The following is a 21,625-nucleotide window of genomic DNA, read 5'->3' as shown; positions in this document are numbered from 1 at the left end:
GTTGCAAAATAAAGGAATTAAAGCTATTATTCATTTTGGCTTGTTCCTAGTGTTACTGCATGAAAGTTACAGCTGATTAGCAGCTGCATCATCTTGGTGCAAACTCAATAAATTTGCCCCAGCATAAAGGCAAATCACTCCAGTTATTAAGAGAAAATGTAAGCAGTCACTAGGAGAGGAGCTGATTATTCTACCATATTATACTATTCTCTCAAATGTCTTGATTTTGTTTGATATTTCCCCATCAAGTGCCAGAAAGAGTTGGCTGTCAGCAACTCACAGGTTCCTTTTACAAAGCTGTAGATTTTCCAAGACTGTGCACTAAACCAGAATTTGTGATGATTTACACCCACTCATGCTGTACATGCAGAAGGAAATCTGAACAATGAAATAAAGTCTGTATATATCCTTCCTTTTGTGACCCAAAGTCACAAAATGTGGAGCACCCATCTGTAGAAGATGCTTTGTACTGAGTACTCTTTAAAGATTATTCTACAGCTCACTCCTCAAAAAATTAATAAGTAGAAAAATTAACAAACAAATAAATAATATATCTAGTTCCTGACACCACTAACCACAGGAAGTATTCTGTCCTTTTTTGAAGAACAGATTGATTTCCTATGTGCTTCAGTGTCTCTAAATTTTATTTCTAAATAGTGAAATTTCTTTGAGATTCGGACTATGGAGAAATCACACTCCATTTTCCACTCAGGTTAGGCATCAGTGTAGTCCCTAGTATCTGTGGATTGCTTACTTCTTACCCACACTGATAGATAGAAGCAAAGAAGCAAGTTTACCTTTCCTTACAAATGCCACATTTGAATGTCCTGAGAGGGGAGAAGAAGAGTTGATGGTTTCCCTTCAGAAAGTTCTTGGTTCTGTTTTTCATCAGTTTTCAGTCAGTTCTTAATCTATTGATACTCAGAATGACTCAGACCCATATTGTTAGGCTTTTCCCTCCTGTGATGAGTGAATGTTGTTGAAGAATAAAGTTAAACTGTAAGTTCACAGAGATAAGACTTCAAAACTATCTATAAATCTAAGTGGATGAGTGCTTCATAGCTAGCTGAATGTAGTCATTCAGCACATTGCTAGCATAATAGACACAAACTTGCCCTAGGCACTTACCTGGGACATTTCTGAGTTTCTCGGAAAGAACTAACAGCTTCTTGTGTTTATTTCAGCCTTCTCAGGTATCCTATAAATACTCCACCACCGCTACTTGGTAATATCACTGCTATATCCGTTTAGAGTGGCACTTCACACTGTCTCATCCTAGACAATACTTCTGTCTGTATTATTCTAGTAATCAAAAGATCTGCCTCAGATATACATGAAGTAGAACTCAGCTCACAGATTTTTTGTTTCTGGAATGCAATAATATTAACAACTCTTTTATATTGCTAAGAATAGTCAAATATAAAAAGCAGATTAAATAATTTAGAACTCTGATGATTATTTGATTCATATTCCTGTATTTTCCATAGATGTGGAAAGTGAGGAATGGTCATATATTTAAACAGTATCTTAATGCAGTCTTAATATTCCCAGGATTAAAATGATGACATTGAGTTGAGTAAATTATGTTAAAGACTGCTATTACAACTAAAGAGAGCAAAATATGTAATTCTGGCCCAAAGTGAAGACTCTAAAGCACCCACTTCAGACTTCATCGGATTTATCAAAAAAGGTAAACAACTAATATACTTTATATATCCTTTCTATTCTGAAATAAGAAAAACCAAAGCCTTTAAATCATGGGAGATGTTAATCTAAGGTACATACCCAGTATGAGGATTTTCACTCAGCAAAGACCATATCCACCCATGCACCAACCGTTTCAAAGACCATCATATGTCTGTTGGATCTCAGGATCAGCACAACCTAGGCTGGCGTGGAGAATGTAAAGCTAAGTGAGAAAGTGCCCAGATCTGAAATACTCAATATTTACATATGTGGGCATTTTAGTTCAATGTTAAAAATGTGCTGCAGACAGGCTATGATGCTTATTATACTAGACAGGCTGTAAGCTGATGCTCCTCATCTTCTCTAATAGTGAAAGCCTAGCATTTAGAGAAAAACAACAGTGCCTGAGTACTTATTGTTTCTATGCCTGAAAGGTATTCCACATTTCTGTAACCCAGCTGGGGCATGTATGTATTGTATTGTGCATAAAAGTAGAATAAGTATGTATTGAACTGACTCAAGATTAGAAAATGCTGGTAAAAGGGCAGCAACAAATTTGATAGTCCCAAAGGTCTCCCTTTCTTCTAAATTGATGTCCCAACCATGCAGTCTATACAGAAGTAAAATCTCTCAGATCTTTCTGGGTAAAATCATTGCCTCTCCTTCCCTATAATTGCAATTCTACATGTCTATGCGTTTCTGGGAAAATTTGTTCATACAAGGAGATGTGCCAGGAGGAATCTGCCCCTGCAGCTACACAACGGCATGCACCACAGCCCCACTGCTCCTGCACTAGAAATGGGGAAGACTTTCAGAGGAACCAATTTCCCTCCTCAAAACACAAACCACTTACTGTTTTTTCATTATCATAATTATTTTTGCAGTTCTTCCTCCCTCAGTTCTCTCACTTTCAAATCCATTGTCATTGCTTTAAAGAGATTTTTAGCAGTTTCATAGCTTTTTGTATTAACTTAAAATGCTTTGGACTGTGGTATCTTCCTCTGACAACCAGTATGCTGTGTTATTTTGTTCTGAAAGCTATTTCTTTCTGTCTGACAGACTGCTGTTAATCATGTGCAAAACAGTATTCTGAACTATCAGAAGTTTATGTGGTTAAAAAAGCTGTTAGGTACCTCCCTTGTCCCTGTGCCTGTTACCACAAGTTATTTTCACAGGTTGGTTTTCGGACTTTTTTGGTTGGTTTTTGTTGTGTTGCTTTTTTTCCCCTTCACCTAAACACTGTAAACTCAGTTTTACAAAACTGAGATTATAAAACAGAAAGGTGTTTTCACTACACTTTCATTATGTGCTGACTCAGTCTACTTGCATTGAAAGCAGTTCGAACAACAGCAATAAATTAGTAAAAGTTGTATACAGGAACAACACATTGGTTACAGGTAATATTTCCCTACATCCTAGGCATTTAGGAAACTTGTCTGCATTGAGAATTCAGACCTTGAGCACCTAATTTAATAAAAAGTCAATTGTGTCTTGATTCATGCACCTACCGCTGTTTCCTTAAAATAATAAATACTATCATAGACCTCAACTCTAGCACAAACCAGGAAAGTTCAGAAGGTCACCATGATCTTTGCTTTTGTTGGAGGGCTTTATTGCAAATAATAAACTTAAATATATAGTAGAGAAGGAATGCAAAGGCTGTTCCACCATATGCAACCTGCAGGAGTGATTGTTTAGGGTGACATTCACTTTTTATGTATATTTTTTTATATAGGCAGTACATAATGCTTTATGGGAAGGAACTAATTTCATTTTGTGAGAGCCTTGTTTATTAAAAGACACATTTTTCAGTAATATTTAGATGCAGTTAAAACAACTCATTATTAATAATATCAATAAATAGAGAAGTAGCTTCTCCGTCCCTTTGCTGATGTCAGAGCAGGAGATGGGAACAAGCAGACATCAGCAGTCAGCGAACAGACAATAACATCCTGCTCTAAAACAGGTTAACAAGACAGCATTATTGACCTAATGAACACCACAAAAGATAACCAAGAAAGCCTTCTGCTTCTTACACTTATCCTTTCTTACAGTGTTGACAATGACCAATTCAGGACTGAAATCTGTGCAGCTGACCAAGCAGGAAGTTCCACTTCAAGAGAATTTTGGACTGGTCATTTTTAGTTAGCCACAAAACCATGCCTTGTGCAGTTCTCTGTAGAAATTGCTACCCCATGGCTTCATTAAAATCAATTTAAAAAAAACGAAAAATGAAAAAGGTTTGTCCCAGGTTAGTTTTTTGTCTAGCAAGGTGTAAAAATACTATTGATCATATATGCCATCTTTTTCTAAATATGTTAGGTTTCAGTAGAGGATTCCTGTGAATTAAAAATTGGCAATTGATCTAATCTTGGCTTCTGAAAATGTGTAATGAAATACACATTGCACAATATGAAAAGCAACCACACTGGAGGCAAAGCAGGGGAGGGAAACACGTTTGCTGTTGTATATGAACATGCCAAACTGGATAGACAAACACTGAATTTTCTTTAAAAAGATCATGGTTTCCTTCGGTTTGCAATGATGAAAATTACCATTTCATGTAGACAGAGACAGACAAAAGTGCTGAGGGGAGTCAGAGGAACTTGGATATTGAAGGTACAGAAGCAACTTTTTTTTCTGAGAACACCCTGGTTTTTTGCAATTTATAGTTACAGTATAGCAATAGCCAATAGTAATAGTATTACTACTGTTTGCGAGTACACAAAACTGTAGTGTTGTATATGAGGTTCGTTTTCGCATAAGACTGACAGAGATCTCTCCTTCATCAGACACAGTTTTAGCAACAAGGATGATTCCTTTCCACTACTGTCAATACTGAGTCCAACACTTACTAGTTGCATTTATTCCCAAGCCATCCAAATTCTTAAAGGAAACAAATTGTTCTGCTTTACTACTCTAGTGCTCCACTCTCAAACATCACCATGTTTTTTTTACCAATAGTAATGTCAATGTGAAAATTAGAAAATTTTAAGCCGAAGATTTCAAACAAGATTTTTCTTTTTATAAAAGTGTTTTAAAAACACTTTGCAAAATATCTTTTACCCAATGGAAAGCATTATGTCAAGTAAAATCCTGGTCTGGTCATTACCATTCTTAAAACATACTTAAGGCAGTAGCAGAGCACTATCCCCTGTTCCGTACCAAAAATAAATAGTTGTATTCCATCGACCTAAGTTCTTTCCTTAGTTAAATTGAATGATTGAAATGTTTTCAGCTTTTCCTCTGAAATCAGAGTTCAGAGTCCCAGCTCCTCCCTATCCAGCTTCTATTCAATCAGCATTATGTTCCCATGGAAATTTAAACCATTCAATTATGTAAATAAACTCATTTGTGATCTCACATCTTAGAGGACACTAATAACACACGTTATTTAGTCTCAGTTTAACGGAGCAGGCTGGATCATCTGCTAGGATTTATGACTTACTGATGGTCATACTGACTTCAACAAATGAGCCCACTCAAGATAACTATTATAAAGAAACTTTCAAGGCTTGTACAATTGCTTCACTCATTTCACCCAAATGAATCAAACGTTTGATACAGAAATTATTGAAGAGGTTCAAGTGGAGAAGTGGGAAGAGCCAGAATTGCTCCTGCCAGGCATTGCCTGCCAAAAACGTTAGGAAGCTTTCTCTACATCTAATATTAGACAGCAGAACTGGACCTCTAGCTACTGTCTCCAGAAACATGCCCAGCGGTTATAAGCCTGTCTCTACAGGACGTGACATGAGAGCACGTGCATTGTGCCAGGCTATCACCCTGCCTCGGGCACATAACTGGAGATGATGCCAGCAGCTGGATACTGCTGGAAGGAGTGTGCTTTGCCTGATGAAGTGATGCTCCTTTGGCAAAATAAAGCCTGCAGTACTGCTGTGGTTTTGAAAAGGCCTCTTTGATGCTGCCGGGGGAGTAGGGCTGAGACAATGGCTCATTAACTAATTCTCTCCAATATATACCAAAAAATAGTTTCTAATTTAAAAAGATGCCAACTACAGAGAGAATGAACTGAAAATAACTCTTATTTCTCCCACTAAATCTCCCCAACCCCCATTTCTTCAAGTTTCTTGGCTTTAAGACTTTCCACACTCCTCTCTCTGCTTCCCCCTCTCCCACCTCTCACCTCCTCCCCCTCCAATCTGGCTTCTCCGCCTCCCTTGGCAGGCTCTTTAGCTTTAATTCAATAGTCAAAAGGCTGAATCAAAAGTTGTATAATCCATTTGAACCAACTTTTATTTCCTATCAGAAAAGGAGCAGAGGCTGAGGCCAGCCCAGCTGTGACTGAAAATGAATGGCAGTGACAAGCGTGAGCTACCAATATTTTCTCCTTATTGTGCATGTTTTATGTGCTTGCAAAGACATCCTACCTGCTCCACCAGGTGCAGCTCATGGGCATCCCTGTGATGGGCATGGAGCAGAGCAGAACTGTTCTTCTGGCCACTCTTGTCTGAGACATAACTGCTGTCACAGGAAACCTGGAACTGGAAGATGCTTTAGGTTCAGCAGAAGGCAGATTTTGAATAGACAAGGCAGAATAATTTTGTAAAGGGAGGGAAAGAGGAGGGTGAAAGGAGGATAGGCCTAAGTATGAAGAGATGAGAAAGGCTGCCTGGTTTTATTCTTCCCGTTGAATTACTGTTGAAATAGGTGTATAGAAAGCCTATCTCCAAGGGAGTGCTTTGATTAGCTTGATAAAAAGTCTGATATGCGGAATGGCTGCTGTATCTAACTGCAAAGAATGAATGCCAGTGGAAAGAAAAATCTCTTGGAGCTAGTAGACAGCATTAATGCAAAAACAAGTATAAACTCACTATAAGTATATTGGGACAGTAGATAAAGAGTTATGTCATTAGAGCCCGGTGATCTCTGAGCAGAGCTGCAGGGACAAGAGTTTACTACATTTAGGGCACAGGTCAGCAGCATACCAAGAGACATGTCTCCCTCACAAGGGATCAGAGTGAAAGGCTGTCTGGAGGGCCATGAAGGAGAAAAGGGCTGCAAGGGCAGGAACCAAGTGGATACTGATTGCAGCTGACAGTGACATGGGTGTCTTCAGCTTCAGTGTGGTGTGGGCCAGCTTCAGCACCCCAAAATATTGCCCCTCCGCATGCTGAGACCAATAACAAACTGTTATAGTCTGAGTAACACTGGTAGTTGGGGCAGTCACAGCCTTGTCGCAGGACGAGCATAACTTCGTCTTGATCAGGGGTTGAGTAATTAGTTGTAAGGAGCTTTGGCCAACAGGATGATGCAAACAGGAATCAACAAGTGACAGCAGAGCAATGCCTAAAACTGCTGGAAATGTGAAGCTGAGTGCACCATGTGCTGATTTCATTGGTGGTCTGTCTAGAAACTGGTATACACTATTCAGGGCTGGAAAAAAATTATTTACATGGAAAACCTGTGCTGGATTTAAATAATAATAATAAAGTTATGCTTTCTTATACTTATATTAAGAGAAATAAAAACACTACAGAATGATTTTTCAGCATGTCATAGAGAGCAGACACAGGCTAATTTTTCTCAAAGGCTAGTACTGCACCATTTTAGTTTGGTTTAATTTAACTAATCTTCTGTGCTTAAACTCGCTCAAAGGTTTCCTTTCACGAAAAAAGAGTCACACATTATGAGTATTTGAGCCTGACATCAGCTGTCTTCTAACTATTTCCTATGTTAAATGTTAAAATTAGAAATCTAGACTATATGAATTCATTCCTTCTATCATTCTTGGTTGATTTGATGTTTTTTGTTTCTGTTATGTTTTGGTTTGTTTTGGTTTTTTTTTTGTCAGCTATTTGAGGGTTTAAAAATAAACCAGCCATACTGCATCGCTTGAGAAAGAAAATCTTGGGTACAATGGGCAAACTTAAACTAAAAAAAAGTAGGTTTTTAAAACCTGCAAGAGCATATGGCAACAGCACACACATCCTTGCATTCATTGTAGGCTGACACTTGCACAAGGTTGAATTTCAGCTGTAAGGGAGACCATGAAAACCTTCTACCCTCCATGAAATGGGGCACACACCACAGCAAAAATACCACGAATCTCCCAGATCTTCACCATGCCAACACATGGTTGTCTTGCTTTCAATATTATGTGTCCAAAACATTCAAATTACATGTACTCCAAAACTCAAACTAAAGAATTTTCCAAATAGCCATCAGCACCACTACTTCAGCCATTTCTTCTGGATTCTTTTGCCAGACCATCCTTGCTATGTGTAGTGACAGAGCACAAACTACAACTGTTACTTTTTTGTTAGATAGTGAAAAAAAAATAGTACATTAGCTAAGAAAATACTTTAATTTCAAGTCACCATCACCCACAAAACAAAAACAAACAAAAGAAGAGCCCCCCCCCCCAAAAAAAAAAAAAAGTGAAGATAAAAAGAATACTTGTTGTTATTATGAAGGGTTTTATGGCAAAAAAAAAAAAAAGTTACATTCATTTCATCTCCCACAGTTCCTTCTTACACACTGTCAACTCTCCTCACGAACACCTGTCCACTCTGCATACACTGAGTGCATATGGGACATTGGAATAGCTGTGGGATAAGTGCAGTATTAGCACAGTGTGGTAGCTTTGATATGTGATGCTCTGCAGGGCTGCCAGCAGAGTGACAGTCTCCTTCCCTTAATGCAAAGACTATTCATCTATTCAGTTCATTTGTAATAGTCTTATGTTGTCATTAGTGGCACGAAGCAGATTGTGCATTGCAATGGAAAGCTTTGCATCCCTGAGGATTAGTTCTTGCTTTTGAATGCCAGTTCTGAAGCATTCAACAATTTTTGTCAAATGAAAATAAGGGTCAAATACAAGCAAATGAAAAGTGGAGAAAACAAGCAGGCCAAAATTATACAAGAACATTAGCAAGAATTTGTGTTCCTACTATATTGCTTCCAATGGGAATTTTTGTAGTAAGGTATCGTTCATATCAGCACAGTTAGGAGCTTATCTCTGATCACGGAAAAAATTTTGCACTTTAAATTCAAACGCACAAATTGCAACAGTTAAACAATAAATGCTTTCTCCTAGAAAAAAATAATGGCAATGTATTGTTCTATGGGATAGTTTTGGTGCATTTAAACCTGTAAATTTTGCTGAATTTAGGCAGTAGAAAACTGACAGTAGAAATACCTCAGAAAATAAAGGAGATTTTAGTGCCCATGACCCAATTCTGGTACCAGCACTCACGGTAAGTAGAACTTTCATTTGAGTGGGTTTGCAGATTCAAGGAGAGAAGGTGCCACATAATTTGATAAATATGTTCTTGCTAAGGATAGAGGACCACTGTTCTAGGTGATACAGAAAAAAAAAATCCATCTGGAAGGTTTACAGTGCAAAAAGACCCCATATGACAGATAAGCAAGCTGCCTCTAGTAAAGCAGCAAATCAGTGGTAGAACCAAGAAAAAAGCAAAGGTCTCCAGTCCTAGTCTAGCAGTTCTCTCTTTCCCCCACCTTCCACCCCCTACTATGATATTACTGTGTTTTCAAGGACTAAATTTTAAGGCTTTGTATACCTGTAAATGTGGGAACATTCTGTGTGGAGGAGTGCTGGTAAAAGGCTATTTAAAAGAACAAAAATACCATATGCTTCCTGGATTAAACTTGAAGCCTCATTAAGGTCAATATAAAAGCCTAAGATATACTTGTGATTTGGTGTGAATTTTCATTTGATCAGAGAGGGATGGTATTCTTGTAAACAAAGTCACCAATTTGACCCAACCCAGAATAAACCTGTGTGTAAACATGATGTAATAGCACTGTACCTTGGGAGCAAACACCCTAAGGAGATGCTGCCCTCTGAGTTTACTATTCTTAAATACTAATGGAAGCACTTCATTTACAAACATAACAGAGAATGAAGAGCATTCATATTCTCCAGCCTCATCTAAATGGTTTCCTCTTAAACCAGCAGCCAGCTCTGTGGACTGGTGGTTTAAAACAAACACCACGCATACAGGCATGAATGAGAAAGTGTAACTAGGGCTAACAATCTTTGTGTCTGTTAACAGCAGATTATGTATTAAATAAGGCTACTATATTCAAACACTGCCATTTTATTCTTACTGCTAAGTACAGAAAATGTATGAGTACCAAAGACTGAGATTCCTCCCTGAAATTCTAGTGACATCAGCCTTAATCCCTCTATTGATGAAGATCCGCAAAATGCAGAATTAGAGTAATATTGTTAAGTAAAACCTAATGTCATAATTGTACTCCAATATTGGTTCTATAAATAGAACTATATTGATCTCAGTGAGCACACACTGGATTTGTACACTTTGGGGGGGGAAAAAAAAAAAAAACCTTTCAAATTGCCAACCCCAACACATAATACTCAATTTTCAAAGCTCTGACATTTATTTTAATTATTTTAATAATGCATTTTTCTTTTCAAAGGAATATTGGTGGAAAAAAAATCAGAAAAAATGAGAAGATATTACACCTGTACAATTTCTAATCTCCAGGGGTATATTTCCTTGCATAATTATCCCAAAACTAATAACATTTATTATTTGAAGACAAGGCATTTATAAGAGTTTAATTTAATCCTACAGATCACAGAACTCTGTTCAATACTGAAGAGATGGGCAAGGAAGGACACACATGATCAAAATTAATATATTTGTTCCTCTTTAACATTGTTGAATGAAAAATTGTCTTAATTTTTTAATCTTTAATAAGAGATTGGACCTGCTGATCTCAATTTTAAATTCATTCCTTAAAATGAAAACTTCCAAAGTAATAATTAGAATAACAAAGGACAGAGCATGGCAGGTGATGGAAATAAATTTGATTTAGAATACTGGCAGAAGCATAACTAGTCAGTGTTTCCAGCATTCAGGTTTACATGTACATGTATATTTAAATTTTTATTAATTCTTTTACCTTCAAAAAAGCTTGTAAGTCCTGTTTGTTAGACCTATAAGAGGCTACACTTTCAGTCTGAAGAATATGGAGTGATTAAAAAAATTAAAGAAATCTGCAACAAAGCTATAGTATTCCCAAGGAACCTGTAGATGTTGGAAGTTGTTTATAAAACCTCCTCACTATTTCTAAGCACCTCTATATTTTTCCAACTAATTCCTTTAAAAAAAATTGACCTAGGATAATTCCATTTGCTTCCAAATTTGTATCTATGTGTCAAGGATACGCTAACTTAGGCACGGCAGAGTAATTTATTCCACTATAAAATCACTAGTTTCCCTACATAGATAAATTTCATTTACATTCAAGAATGAGGTCTGAAGGAAAATACTTCCATAGACTGATCTGTTTGACTACACCCAGTGGTTTGTCGTATTAGGTCCCCCTAAAGTCCCCTAAGGTGCAATTCAAAGTGTCTTAAAACACATGCTGTGAAGATATACATCCATAGGTCATAATATTGAACTCAAAACATCTGAATATGGCAGTATCTTGTCATCAACTGACAACTCTGTAGTTTTGGTATTAGAAATGTAATATCAGCATGAACTGCAGCTGTTTGATCTCCCTGTACAAGCCCAGTTCTCCCTCATCACATCTGGAACTTGTGACAAATTTCCTCCCAAAGATCTTTAATTTAGGACACTAGCCTGAAAGTTCATGAACTCTTGTCCAGTATTTCCCTTTTCCCTATGAAGCAGTTTTCCTTACCACAGCTTAATGTTTGTGTTTTTGCCTACTTTGGGCACACAGGTAAAACTTGTCACCTTTCATACTGCCACCATAAGATTATTTAAAGACGCATAAGCCCAATTCATTGCAGAGCAGGCCATATTTTCTCAATCTCCAGTCACTCTCTCTTCAAATAGCCATGATAAGAACCATGAATCCAGACATTTTTGGAGAAAGGAATTAAAAATTGGACTTTCCTTCAACTATGATATCATCAGTTAGAATAGAATGGTTTCCTCATTTCTTATAGACAAGCTTTGTTTCATATAGACTTTCTTCTTCTTTTTCTCTTTTTCTTTTTTACTTAACAGGATAATGCAAGCAACTCATTCCAGCTGACTGACCCCTCAACACTGTACATTCTCTCCAGAGAGAAGGCTTGCATAGACATAGACTAACATAGGTTTCTGAGATTATCTTTGTTGAATAGCATCTTGGTTTTTCAGCTCTTTTCATTTGTGACCACCAGACTTCAGCATACATCCAACTTCCCAATGCCACACACACAACTAGTGAACACGAAATGTGGTCATCCAAGATTTCAGAATTTTCATTAATACCAGATAATGAGTGAGACTCGCAGAAACTCATTTTTAACAGAAATCCATTGACATTCATTTTGAATGTGATTTATCAAATAGATTTGTACTTTCTGCCTGGTACCTCAATTTAGATAAATTATGAGGAATTGCTAAAAGTCTCACTGTGCTCTTGAGATACCTCTGCAACAATTAATGTGTCTCTTGGTGCATCTCTGCTTGCCAGGAGATTGGTTACCTAACTATGGAATGGGTGACCAGTGTGATAAAAAACTGCTCCCAAACTGTTTGTTAAATTAGAAAGCAGAAATTAAAGCCTTGTCTTCCCTTGTAAAACTGAAGAGAGGAAAGATTTAGAAAATAAAAATAATAAAAATAATACAATATAGACAGATTTTTTTTTTTTTTTTTTTTTTTTTCACCAAGAGCGACTCAGTTCTGTCCAGTTTTGAGGGACTGGGGAAGTGTGATAACACAACCTCGAGAAGAGATATGCAAAAGAAACCCTCAAAATGCATGTGGAATTGTATAGAACAGAGAAAAAAAGCAGGAGGGTTTCTAATTGAGCATGTTCCAACAAATGTAGGACAAGCTCACAGTAATGGGAGGTTGGCAGGAGGGAAAAGAGAGGTGAGCAAACAGTCTAAATAACATACATCAAAGAAAGGCAAAACACACTACCAAAGTATGAATAGGCATTGCCTCACAGGAATGCTTATTTCTCTCTATGTCCCTAAGACATGAATAAATATATGGAGAACAGAATAACCATTTCAGAATTAAAAACTAGAAATGAAGAAAAAGAACATTATTGTTCTACTAACTTGATCAGTCAGTACAGGAGAAAAAGAAAAAAAAAGATTAATCAGCACAAACTTGCTAAAAGTACAAACAAAGAAAAAGTATTTTTGAAACATAATTAACACCTATTTGGGCATTGCTTTAAATTACTTTTTTGATGAAATGTAAGCAAACATGAGGTTAGGCCTAATTACCTGTTCTTTGTAGGTAAATCCCAAAGCCATTACCAAGCTTTGTTGGATTTAATCTACATAACTCTTCAAGGAACTCTTTAAGGAAATGGCTGAGCATACTGCATGTTCCCCATCCATTTACAGTGCCAGCAACACAAGAAATTACAGGGCACATTCAGCACTTATATATGCTGGAGGATGTCCTATAGACAGATAAACTAGTGATGTTCAGAGGATGTTTGTGTGGACAGCAGACAGATTCTTGACTCTATCTCAAATTCAAAAACAGAATTTCATCAGCAAACAGCAAGAATTCCATGTGTTTTTTTCAAGGAGTCTAGCATTTGCCCCACCATCCTTTGCTCAGTGTAATCCCTGCTATGTTAATGCTCATCTAGAACTTAACATTTCTTGTGTCACAGATCAGTTCTCTGAAACTATATAAATAATTGACAGTAATTAATTATTATAGCTGCCCCAAAAATGAAGACAATGATCTATAGCCCAAAGTGGAAAATTACTATAAAGGCTATACGTCAGATAAAAAATAATCTGCACCTTCTCACCTTCTTTTTGCTCCCATGCTTTTACTTTTGTGATAAATGTATTAAATGATACATTCTCCACCAAAAATTTTACTACCCATTTTCACTGATTTCCTGATACACAAGCAGCTCCTGTCAATACACTGCTGTTGAGAGCCTCTACTTTTAACACTAAGCACGGTTCAGAGGCTGGGATGATTCTACTTATTGAATCTATGAGGAGTGTTAAGCCTCCTAAGAGGAGTGTCAAGTCCAAAGTCACCACAGTTTTTCATTTTCATCCCCAGAAATCCCAACGTGGGCATTTTTAAAATAGAAAATCAAATGCAGTTACCTCACAGCAAGAGGTTTTTTCTTTGCATGAAAGAATCCAAGGAGATGCTATCCCACCAGGATGCTACCAATGGGAGACAGAGACACAAGCTACCTAAGGATGTATTTCAACTAGGGCATCTAAGTCATCCTTCATTTACCATATTTGCTTGCTGGTGCCTTTAGAGTCACCTGGGATTCAGCTAAGTGGAACTCACAGAAAAAATTCAGGCAGTGCTTTGTGCTTTCCGCAGCAGAACAGTTCCAGAGTATTTTTTCAAAAGGGGTTTTATCTATAATTTTCTCCCACAGGAACATGATACAAATGATACTGGACTAGTGGAAGAACTGAGATTTTGCTAGAAAATCCCAACACCATGTACTTCAAGAACAAAACCTTATTTGTTCGTAGCCCAAGTTTTAGAAGCCTCTTGCTTCTCAGGACAACTTCTGCTCAGCCAGATCTACTGAGCACAGGTATGACTGATGACGACGTGCACAAGGCAACTGGAGGTTGTAGTAAACTAAAAGAATCACAGAATCACAGAACTGTAGGGATTGGAAGAGACCACTGGAGATCATCAAGCTCAATCCCTTGCTAAAGCAGGTTCCCTACAGTAGGTTTCACAGGAAAGTGTTCAGGCTGGTCTTGAATATCTCTCGAGGAGACTCCACAACCTCTCAGGGCATCCTGTTCTAGGGATAACAGTACAATCTTCTTTTATATTTTAGATGATAACCAAGCGTGTTCTCCATGATAAAGCAACAAAGGAAGAATACAGGTATCTCCTAAGCTATTTACTTTATGTGGATTTTGTGAAGTGTTTGTGCTCCTTCAGAACTAAAGACTAACAAAAGATAGAGACATAGTTATTTTAATTGCTATGTATGCAGCAGAAAGCCCTTTGATTTCTCGGAGGTTTTTTTTTAAGCAAAATTTCTGCGTTGGTGTAAGGCAGATTTTCCAGGCTTCAACAAACCAGATGGCCATCCAAAAATGCGATATGAAATTTTTATAGGAAGCTAAGAGCTGAACCCATCTCAGGGAGAGACTTTTCAGAGATTCCAAACTTTCAAAAATAAATATTACCACAAGATCTTATGTATCTACATTTGAACTATAATGAATAAATAAATAGCCACAGTGACAATTACCTAAATTTTATATTTAGAAGGAACAGAACACGTGCAACAAACAATAGCACACTGTGATATTAATGAAGCACTTGCTTCCTCTAAATGTAGAAATTCAGCAATTATCACTAGAATTGGCATGTATAAAGGTGCCGGTGACAATTTTAAAAAGGCATATTGCTTATCTGATAGACCAGAATGCATGCTTTGGACCCGAAGCATTCTGTTACAAAGTGTTCAGTGACACAGTCCTACACGCAGCCAAGCTTATGCTCAGTACAGCAATGGCTCTGGTGGAAAGGAAGAGGTGATTGCAAGCCTTCCTTCTGCTTGCCCCAACTTTGTGTTGGCTGGAGGCCAAGCCAGCCATCAGCACAAATTAGAGTTGTTATAAAGATGTTCTACTTTACACCAGCTAGTTTGGACCCCTGAGGAGTACACCACTCAGACATCAGAGCTTGTATTGAACTTCAGACCTTTCCCATCAAACCACTGTCAGGCTCCTTCCCTGCTAAAAGGTAACTGCTTTATGCTCTCAAGCTTTTTGCCCTGCACTTTTAGAGCACGTCAGGAAAACTGACAGAGCTGACCACACCAAGCTGAAAGGTCTGTGAGTCACAGGAGTCTTTAATTGCCCTCTAAAGCTTTAAGCTCACTGCAGTGTGGCCAAAGATGTGGCCTGGAGATCTTGCCAAAGAAATGCCTCCTGGCAGCTTCTGTCTCAAGCTGACTCTACCTGAATCTCTGGTTCCATGCACACACAGAGCTAAGCTGCTTTGCACCCTTTCAAGCCTACCTATGCATCCTTAACCCTATCCATCCTGCTTTCCTGGGTGAAAAACCCTGCTCTCCCATTTTTCATTAGGCTGCTCAGTGCAGCCTGTTATCCTGTGACCCTATTCTAATTCACTTGCAGAAAGAAAACAAAGTTAGCAGAACGTGGGAAGGTGATAATTTACCACCTGGCTGACTACGCGGTCTGAGCTTTAGCTTTCCACCCTATTATATGCCAAGTAAATCTAGTCACAGGATGAAGTGTTTAGGCAGCAGATGAAATCTTTAATTCTATGAGCAGTAAACGCTTCATACTCATCTCCCTGCTTCCCAGTACACTTGCTGTACAGAAAGTACTGCTGAACTGCTTGGCCAAATTTCTTTTAAGTGCCCTAACCAGACAAGGATTTTGTGGCATACAGCACTTCACCCCAGCAACACCTTCAAGTGGCCAGAAAACTCTCTTTGTATTTTGGAACTTGGCATTGAATATACAAGAAAATTAATTACTGAAGGAGTGCAGTAACCATGTTTCCAAATTACACAACTCAGCTGTTTCATTAATTCATCAGCATTCAGAATATGTTTGTTCTGCAATACAAACATAATTGCTTGCTGTGGCTCCACTCCTACAAATACTCCTAGGAAGGAAAACACCTGCCCCAGCACACCTACCATAGATCCACGTGTCCTGTGCACACACCCTGGTTCAGCGGCCAGGACAAATAGGCCTACTGTGATTAGTAATCTGTCATGTCCTCTCGCATTCATAAAGTTCATTTGATTTTTACCTGGGGAAGAATCAACAAAAGTTGGTTCAGAGGGCTCTCTATTGATAGGTAGTTGACAACCATCACACACCATCAGGAAGAAAAACCACAGCATAATTGAAACATCAAACAATTGATCATAGTCAAAAACTTAGGGAAAAGGTAACATGCAAGGAAAAATTCATGTAGTAGACAAAAAAAAAAAAAAAAAAGATGACTAGAACGACTCCAGCACGTGCTTCCCTTCTCCCAAGAGGTAATGTTGCCAGAGCTTATGGTGTGCAGAAAGCTCTCAGTACAGAAGCATCATGACCAGTTTTCTAGAAGGAGTAATTGCACTTGTTCCACAGAAATATTCAGAGATAATTCAGAGATAATAGCATGCTGGACTAAATCCACATCACCAAGACTTTAGATATCACAAATCTAACTCTTTGTTGGGACAAACTGCTCACAATAGTTGGTCCCATAGAATAGGCACTCTGAAGCTTGCAAGCTCAGTAAAACAAACAGATGGTCTCAGCAGTTTTACTGCCTCTGACATCCCCACCATTACCATATATTGCCCCTCGCCATAAAGGACCAGGCTTTTGAAATAACTGCCATGAGCACAGGAGACATGCAATCTCTATCACCTAAGCTCTTGCTGAATTTTTTATTGCAAAAGTAGTTAAAGTATAAAAACACAAGCCAGTGAGCTGTTATCATGGCAGCCAGAAAGGAACCACTCTTCTAACACTAGTACAAGTCTCTCCATCTGCTTCTAAATGAAATATGGAGTCTCTTTTTCCAACAGTTTGTTGAACCCCTAAAAAAATGCACTTCAAATACATGCCATCCCAATCAAATAACCTAATAAGAACAGAAGCTGCTGTGTCACAGAAAGGCACACTTCACCCACATCTTCCTGTGCTGGGCAGTAAAATACTCATTCGTGGACAGTTATCCCAGCTCTGCACGCCTTTTGAGGCAATACTGAATCCACATACGGACTACAAAGCAGAAATATGATCTAACCACTCGTCTCTACTCTTCTCAAGATGCTCTTTGCTCACTCATGCTCTTGTTGTGTTTTCCTCTCAGCAGCCGGATGACTGTGTACAAAAACACGTAGTTATAAATGAGCACACCAACTGGTTCTCAACACTGAGCAGAACAATCAGGCAGTGGAATGCACTGGGAAATTCCCCATTCTGTGCCTTTTGTTCCAGGCCTGCTAATGTGTTTTCCATGAGAATTTCTTCTGCAATGGAAAAAAATAAACATCTCTCCAAATGTTAGGCAAACAATTTATTTATTATTAGAAGGAAAGGCAGAAAGGGGAATCTAGCAGAGCTTTAAACAAGGATTTACTATGCGAACTGAATATTTTTAAAATGCAAAAATATATTTCAACAAGAGTCTCTTTTAGTAAAAACTGTGACTTCAAGTCCTTACAATCCAACTCTTCTGAAATGCCATTAAGGTTGGCTGACCTATGATCTTAGTCAATAGTATGTACTTGCACAGGGATGCAGAATCAAGTCTTCATTATTAGCCATGGGTCTGCACTGTCTTAGCAACTCTTCTCATGACCAGACTCAACATTCCTATAAAGACAGAGACAAACAGTAGAAAGAACACCACACTCTGAAACATGGTGTGCTAAATTTACCATGCTGTCGGGCATCAATATACTGATGCTGCCCCATGCGAGGTCATCCAGCAGGCATCTGACTCTGGAGCAAATTTCTGAAGAAGCTCTCCCAGAATGGTCTAGGTTTAACCTTTGTCCAACATCCTACCTCTGAAAATGAAACGAAGAATGTAAATAGGAAAAAAAAGAAGAAAAAGAATTGATGAAGAAAGGGGAGTAATTATGTAAGTTCAAATCAAGTAGAGTAATGGTGGGGAAGAAATGTGATAAATAAGGAAGAAGAAATGGAGAAATATGCTGGTAACAAAAGAGGGATGGGGAAGTAAAGGAGTGGTCGTGAGAAATTCTGCTGCTAAAGTGCTACTGCTCCCGGTGTTTTTCAAAATATCCCTCTGGTAACAAATAATCCATGACATTTGTCTCTTAATCCTCTCAGCATGCCTGAGCAACACCATGGTCTATTGATTGAAATGCTGCAGCATTGACCATAATCACAATACCAACATCCTGCTACCTACAGCAGCCATAGCCCATGAAAAATAAAATCTCCACATACAAGATCATACACAGGAGGATTAAATTTCAAGCAGCAGTAGCTCTATAAACATGCTACGTGTTTACACGTAGCTTTCAAACAAAAATCTTTGCAGCAAGAAGCGCATAGCTGAGGGCTACATAACAACTTTTAGCCTTTCCTCTGTATTTCTGAAGTAGATTTTTCTTCTGGCTATTTTCCTAAGGCATAATCTGTTTTTAGGCTATACAAACAAAAACATTTTTGCTTTTTTGTTCAGGGGAAGCAGAGCTTGTGGTGGCTGAAAGGGCAGCTGAGGTGAGAATGATTGGGCCTCATCTCTTCAGTGGTGGCATTGTGGTTTTGCTGCAGGGACCAGCCAAATGAAAGAATTGTGTGTCTTAATAAATACAGCCCTGTGTAATGCTCTCTGTGAACATGTGTACTGGACTTATGAATGTGAATAAAAGGGATGTACACTACCCATAATTGATTTTCTTGTGCAGTTGTCCGCACTCCCCTGTACCTCAACCACATACCCTTCTGTAGCAATCTCACGTCATGTAACTGTTTATCATGTGGATTCAGCAAACATGTGCACAGCTGAATTCTTGTACAAAACTTGATTTATGGTCATAGAATTCATTTTTAATGAACCCTTTCCCAAAATATCAACAGTGTGTTTTGATTTCCAAGAGCAGTTTAATAGTGAGGGGAGAAAAAACCACACACCCACACATACAAAACCCACCTTTCTTGCTCCTTGACTTAGGAGTGCCACAAAGGCTACATTTTCTTCCAGCTTTAAATGGCACAGTACATAGCATCATTCTGCCATAGGAAGACTACCTGTAGGCGTAGCACAGCTTCAGCCTCAGAAATCTTTATCTCCCTAGCTGTGGGGCAGACATGGAGGAATTCAGGAGAGAGGTACAGTTCAGAAAACCGTGGTTAGTATCTGAAACAGCTGCCTTGAAGGATAAGTAACCTGTCAAGGACTGCAGACTCTTGTTACTCTCAAATGTACAAGGTCACAAAAATTTCACACTATATTTTAAATTAAATAATGTAGAAAATGCTGAACAGCAAGTCTTCTGTGCCACCTCACAATGCTAATGGTCATGCATACACGGAGAGCACCTTGAGGTCTAATCAGCATCTCACGTGCTTGACACTATGTGGGCATAAGAGGCTGCTTCCTCTTCAGGGATGAATACTAAAGCTGATTAGAGTTTTCTCTATCCCAGCTAACTTGTCCAGAGGAAAAAAATATCTTTTTTTATCTTATATTTTTTATTCAAAACGTGTAGAATATTGCTGTGTTTTAGCTGAACACTTAGTTTGGAAAAACAGTGATTCCTCTGGTTACATGATCAGTGCATTATGTAAAACTCTGTTTGGTTATACCCTCTCTGAGAGCAACAACAAAATAGCTCATCTTCTTCAACTTCTCACTCCAAAAAAGGAGATCCTTCTCCCTTCCTTCTCTGACCTAGGTTCTTTCACTAATTAGACTTTTGCTAAGCCTCAAGAGTCCTGACGGAATACTGCAGCCCCAGAAACACCCATGCTATTGGAGACCCCACAGTGGAGAAGGACTAAGAGGTGCCCACCATGTAACAGCTATGAATGCGTCATGCCAATACAGGGCAGATCAACTCCATGGGTCAGCAAACAAAGAACCTTCCATCTGTTAGGACAGACTTACATGTGAAGCTCATGGTAAACACAGCTCGTGTGCACCTGCCAAGCAAGGGAAAGCCTGGCTTCTCTTACAACTTTCCTGCAACCATATGCATGTTAGCCTATTGCCCTTCGTTCAGCAAGGACCAAATTATTGTTTCCTAATTAGACAGAGCAATAATCATTTCATATAGAACTTCAAGCACAAGGCAAGCAAAATCAAACCAGAAGTTAGAAAAGGGCCTGGCAGAGGCTCTCATAAATACTGCTACCAGCGACATTTTCTCCCCTCACCAGTGTGTTTATAATTGCAATAGAGCAAAAATTCAGCAAAAGACTTGGCAATAACTATCACATACTGGATCTGGCTGTGTCTCATTCAGGAAAAATGCATCCTCTTCAGCCACAAGACACAGAAATAAGTTCTACTGAATTAAAATTCTCTCCAATTATCAATGATAAAAGAGATAGAGGAGAAAAACTCAAACTTTGCAACTATATTCAGGTAATGAGTTATTATTTCAAATGTCTTTAAAGGAAGAATTTTGTTGATTCTAGAAGATCCAAGGAGCCTCAAAACACATATTTTATTAGCTGAATAATTATCTAACAATTACAGACCAGCATTGTACTAGAGGTTATTATCAAAGGATCCATACATACCAAAAGGATGTTTTTCATGCATGGGAGCAATAATATGCCATTTTTAGCCTCCTCCCTAAGGCATGACATGTAATACAAGTGTTTGCAAAGGCAAGGTTCATACAGAAAAGCAGAAAGGCTCAGGAAAAATCGCACCTTTCTGGATAATTTTTTAACTGCCTGACGGATGATTCCTGAAGAAAACCTGGATTAAAGACAAGAGCATTCTACAGCTTCTCTCTAGCCCAGTTCCTGTCGTTTTTCTTGTTTATTTTCCATGCTTTCCCTTACCTTCTGACTTTGAATTTTCCCATATTTTTCTTTTCTGTCTTGCATTTTTTTTCTTGTTTTGATAGATGCCACACCAATTCATGTGTTGAGATTATGACATTTAAATCAGAAATTGTAGTATTTTTTGAATACCTGGGCTCCTTTCTGATGCACAGGAGTTTTGTATTCATTTGATATGTTGGCACCTAAAACGTTTGTTATAAAATAAATTACAAAAGTTTAATAAATAATATAGTTTAAAATAATTTCAGCATGGAAAAAAAAATTTGTAAACCATTTCAGTAGGAGTAGCTTAGGGAGAAACATACAGATGAGGTTTTTTCTTTCATTATGTAAAGCTGGAGTTTCAATCCTGGATAGGTTTTGCCACTGACGTCCTCTCCTCTCCTCTCCTCTCCTCTCCTCTCCTCTCCTCTCCTCTCCTCTCCTCTCCTCTCC

Source organism: Numida meleagris, chromosome Z (genome assembly GCF_002078875.1).
Source record: "Numida meleagris isolate 19003 breed g44 Domestic line chromosome Z, NumMel1.0, whole genome shotgun sequence".
NCBI classification, from domain to species: domain Eukaryota; kingdom Metazoa; phylum Chordata; class Aves; order Galliformes; family Numididae; genus Numida; species Numida meleagris.
Note: the sequence above shows the minus strand (reverse complement) of the source record.